Source organism: Adiantum capillus-veneris, chromosome 17 (genome assembly GCF_014529385.1).
Source record: "Adiantum capillus-veneris isolate H3 chromosome 17, ASM1452938v2, whole genome shotgun sequence".
In the NCBI taxonomy this organism is placed as follows: domain Eukaryota; kingdom Viridiplantae; phylum Streptophyta; class Polypodiopsida; order Polypodiales; family Pteridaceae; genus Adiantum; species Adiantum capillus-veneris.
Window position 1 is genome coordinate 38,498,167 of NC_140947.1, and position 4,981 is coordinate 38,503,147.

Here is a 4,981-nt window from a genome sequence, read left to right on the forward strand (position 1 = left end):
CTCTCTCTCTCTCTCTCTCTCTCTCTCTCTCTCTCTCTCTCTCTCTCTCTCTCTCTCAATCAACTTCAAAATCTGCGCACCTGAGAGCAGTTTCGAGAAAAATGTGTCTTAACTTAATATCATGCCGTTTTCTATCTGTAGCTCTCTCTCTCTCTCTCTCTCTCTCTCTCTCTCTATATATATATATATATATATATATATATATATATATATATATAATATATATATATATATATATATATATATATATATATATATATATTATATAGCTATCTTTCTCGCTCTCCCTCCTCCTCTATCTTTCTCTATCTCCCTAGTGTCCCTCTCTCTCTCTCTCTCTCTCTCTCTCTCTCTCTCTCTATCTATCTCTATAGCTCTCTTTCTCGCTCTCCCTCCTTCTCTCTCTCTCTCTCTCTCTCTCTCTAGTTGTCTTTCTCGCTCTCCCTCCTCCTCTCTCTTTCTCTATCTCCCTAGTGTCCCTCTCTCACTTGTATGATCGTACTTCAATGGATGAGAAAGAGCCGGATCACTATGGAAAGTTACTTTTACACATGTGTAATAGCACGGGTATGCTCGTTGCGAATGGTGTATCTTTGTGGAGTGAAACCAATGGATTTACATGTAGGAGACATAATGGGGATAGTGTGATTGACTATATGCTACTCTCTGAATCCATCATGTATCGCATAAAGAGTTTTATGTTTGGTCAATGGACCCGGGAATCCGACCATCGCACCTTATGTATTGACCTTTCATGTGGAGAAGCAACTAAGCATGATAATCTCAGCCAAAGGAAAGAGAAGTTATCACTATGTATGGATTTCAAACGGGCACCAATGTACATTGAAATGGTTGAGCAAAATTATGGATGACAAAGCTTCAATGTGATGCACCATTGGAAACTAAATGGGAAGCTTTCAAGAAAGCTATTTGTTCTTGTGCGGAAGAATGCTTTGCTATAAAGCATCTCCATGGTATCAACAAAGATAGATCACGCAAAAGGTGGTTTGATAAAGAATGTCAAGATGCTCGAAAGTCCTTGATAAAGCTTGATGCAACTATGGACAAAGACAACTATCAAAGTCATTTGCATACATACAAGGCATTGATTCAAAAGAAGAGAAGAAGATGGGAAGTAAAGCAACAAGAATTTCAAGTCCAAGAAAAGGCACATGCATGTGGAAGATTTTGGAGAAACTTGAGAGGCAAGCGGCTTGAGAATTTTGGTAACTTGAGTCTAGTGGATATGTACACACATTGTAGGCAATTATATGAGCAAGCAAATACTGAAAAAATGCCATTTTATGGTTCACTCCCATGTATGCCGTCTTTTTTTACTATTGAGGATGTATGCGGTGGGCTTGAAAATTTGGCCACTCGCAAAGCGGGAGATCTTCAAGGTATCAAGCCGGAGATGATCAAATGGACGGGAGATTTTACTCATGAGTGGATGTGTGATATGTTCAACCTTGCACTTCAACATGGTATGCCTTATGATTGGAGTACTAATTGGGTTAAGCCTTTGCATAAAGGAGGGGATGTAAAGAATGTAAGCAACTACCGGACTATAATGATTGGGTCTCTTATGGCAAAGTTGTTTGGGTGCATAATGGAGATGAAATTGAGTGATTGGGCTGAAGAGAATGACAAGCGTGCAAAGGGACAAGCGGGTTTTCGTCGATGCCATAGCACCATTGATCATCTTGTCACTCTTCGTGTTCTTATGGAGGAAAGTCGGTTGAAAGGCAAGCGATTGTATTGTTGTTTTGTGGACTTTAAGAAAGCCTTTGATATGATTCCACGTAACAATTTGTGGAGAAGGATGGAAGAACTCCAAGTGCCAAGTGAGTTTATGCTTGCGGTTTCTCGAATCTATGAGAAGGTGATTTGTCAATTGCGCATGGGAAGAGAAATTTCAGAAATTTTTGTAAGCACTATTGGGGTTAAACAAGGATGTCCATTGTCACCAACTCTCTTTGGTATATGCATCGATCAATTGGAACAAATGGTACTTGACTTTATGCAAGAAGAAGGCATTGAAGAGGTCACTATTTGCAATGCGGTAATCATGCTTTTGTTGTATGCGGATGATGTAGTGCTTCTAGCACACACTTTAGAAGATGCACAAAAGCTTATGGTTGTCCTTGAGAACTTTTGCTTGCATAGTGGGCTGATTGTAAATGAATCCAAAACAAAGGTTATGCTTGTGAAAACCAACCATAAGGAGAAGCCATGCATTGTGTACAACAACGAGACACTTGAAGTTGTTGAGAGCTTTAAGTACCTTGGCCTTGAGGTTCCATCCAATCACAAGTGGCATGAATGTGCTATGCGTCATTTGGAAGCGGGAAAGAGAGCATATTATGCATTTGAGAACATGTGTAATGCGGGAAACATCAAGTGTTGGGTTCTCAAGAAGTATCTTTTTGATGCATTGGTGACACCGGTTCTTCTTTATGGAGTTGAAGTGTGGGGCCGGAGCATCTCAAAGTCTACTTGGAAAGAGTTTGAGAATGTCCAAAAGCGTTTTCTTACAAACTTTCTCCAAGTTAAGACACAAACACCATATATGCTCCTACTTCTTGAGTCGGGATCTCTTCCAATTGAGGTTATGGGCATGGAAAGGGTTGTGGAGTACATGATAAAGATGCGTCAAAACCCCTCACATCGGCTTCCTACAATTGCATGGGAATCAAGCAAAAAAGTTCAAAAGACGCATAAAAGCAAGATCTTGAGCACGGGATGGATGTAACACATAAAGAAGTGGTTTGGGAGATGGGATGCATTACACTTGCTACATGATGCTTCAATTGACTCTGAAGTGAATGAAGCTTTTCTACAACGCCAATGTATTACGGCTTGGGAGAAATCCGGTGGGTCACGCTTCATACATTACACCACCTATATTGCCCCCAACTACAAAACCATGTTCTTCGCTGAGAGAGGAAACCGTACTCACACTTACATGCTTGAGCCTATTCCCTTGTCCGCGATACGCACTATCGCAGCAATTCGGCTTAGCTCCCATTTCCTTCGATGCAAGATAGGGCGTTGGGGCAATGGAGAAGAGTCAAATCGATTGTGCGCATTATGCTCACTGCAAGTTCGAGAGTCTGAGTACCACACACTACTAGAGTGCTCAGCTTTTGATCACATCCGAACTTGCTTCTCTCACATTTTTAGCCATAGCTTAGACCTACACACTTTCCTCTCGCAGCCAAAGTGTGGGCTCTCCATTGCGACTCTCATCACTACAATTTTGGAGCATCGAGAGTCACTCATTAGCCATACACATACTACATCACATGTAACTTTGGTCCCATAGGTCATATTTGACCTCCGAGGACGATAATAAAATCTATCTATCTATCTATCTATCTATCTCTCTCTCTCTCTCTAGCTGTCTTTCTTGATCTCCCTCCTCCTCTCTCTATCTCTATCTCCCCAATGTTAATCAACTTCAAAATCTGCAATGTGAGCAGTTTCGGGAAAAATGTGTGTCAACTTAAAATCGTGTCGTTTTCTATCTGCGTCTCTCTCTCTCTAGCTGTCTTTCTCGCTCTCCCTCCTCCTCTCTCTTTCTTTATCTCTCCAGTGTCCCACTCTCTCTCTCTCTCTCTCTCTCTCTCTCTCTCTCTCTCTCTCTCTCTCTCTCTCTCTCTCTCTCTCTCTCTCTCTCTCTCTCTCTCCTCCTCTATCTGTCTCTATCTCCCCAATGTCATTCAACTTCAGGAAAAATGTGTCTCAACTTAATATCATGCCGTTTTCTATCTGCGTCTCTCTCTCTCTCTCTCTCTCTCTCTCTCTCTCTCTCTCTCTCTCTCTCTCTCTCTCTAAATCTCTCTGTCTCGCTCTCCCTCTTCCTCTCTCTCTCTCTCTCTCTCTCTCTCTCTCTCTCTCTCTCTCTCTAAATCTCTCTGTCTCGCTCTCCCTCTTCCTCTCTCTTCCTCTCTCTCTCTCTCTAGTTGTCTTTCTTGCTCTCCCTCCTCCTCTCTCTAAATCTCTCTGTCTCGCTCTCCCTCTTCCTCTCTCTTTATCCATCTCCCCAGTGTCCCTCTGTGTGTGTGTGTGTGTGTGTGTGTGTGTGTGTGTGTGTGTGTGTGTGTGTGTGTGGAGTTTAGAGTCTGGAGTCTCTGGATGGCGGACGACACCTGTGCTACCAGCGTTGCACAGACCACCCCGGACTGAGCCACCGAGCTCACTCTCCCTCTTCCTCTCTCTCTCTCTCTCTCTCTCTCTCTCTAAAGCTCTCTGTCTCGCTCTCCCTCTTCCTCTCTCTTTCTCTATCTCCCTAGTGTCCCTCTCTCATTCATCTCTCTCTCTCTCTCATGAAGACGTTAATATACCATTTCATTCATCTCTCTCTCTCTCTCTCTCTCTCTCTCTCTCTCATGAAGACGTTAATATACCATTTCATTCATCTCTCTCTCTCTCTCTCTCTCTCTCTCTCTCTCTCTCTCTCTCTCTCTCTCTCTCTCTCTCTCTCTCTCTCTCGTGTGGAGTCTGGAGTCTCTGTAGGGCGGACAACACCTGTGTTGCCAGCGTTGCACAGACCACCCTGGACTGAGCCGTCGAGGAAACCAACGCAATCAAATTATCAAAGCAGGCCCCGGACGCACGTGTAAATCTCTCTCTCTCTCTCTCTCTCTCTCTCGTTGTCCGCATGTGCGCACCTGTGTGACCGCTGACTGCAGAGTGCACTGTCGGAGCAGCCTCCTTTCGCCACGTGTCCGGGGGAGGGAGCCGGAATCCCTTCCCCCATTATACTTAGTATAGATATCTCCTTACATATAGATATGCTCTCTAGCAACCCCCCCCCCCCCCCCCCCCCCCCCCCGCCCCCCCCCAAAAAAAAAAAATTGTAATGGGAGAAGTGATACGATGGGTCCGTCCCTTAGTCTGATAACTTCCTTCCTTCGGCCGATGAATTCTATAAACGAGCAACACTGGGATCCCCTCCTCCTCCAACACCTACGTTTCT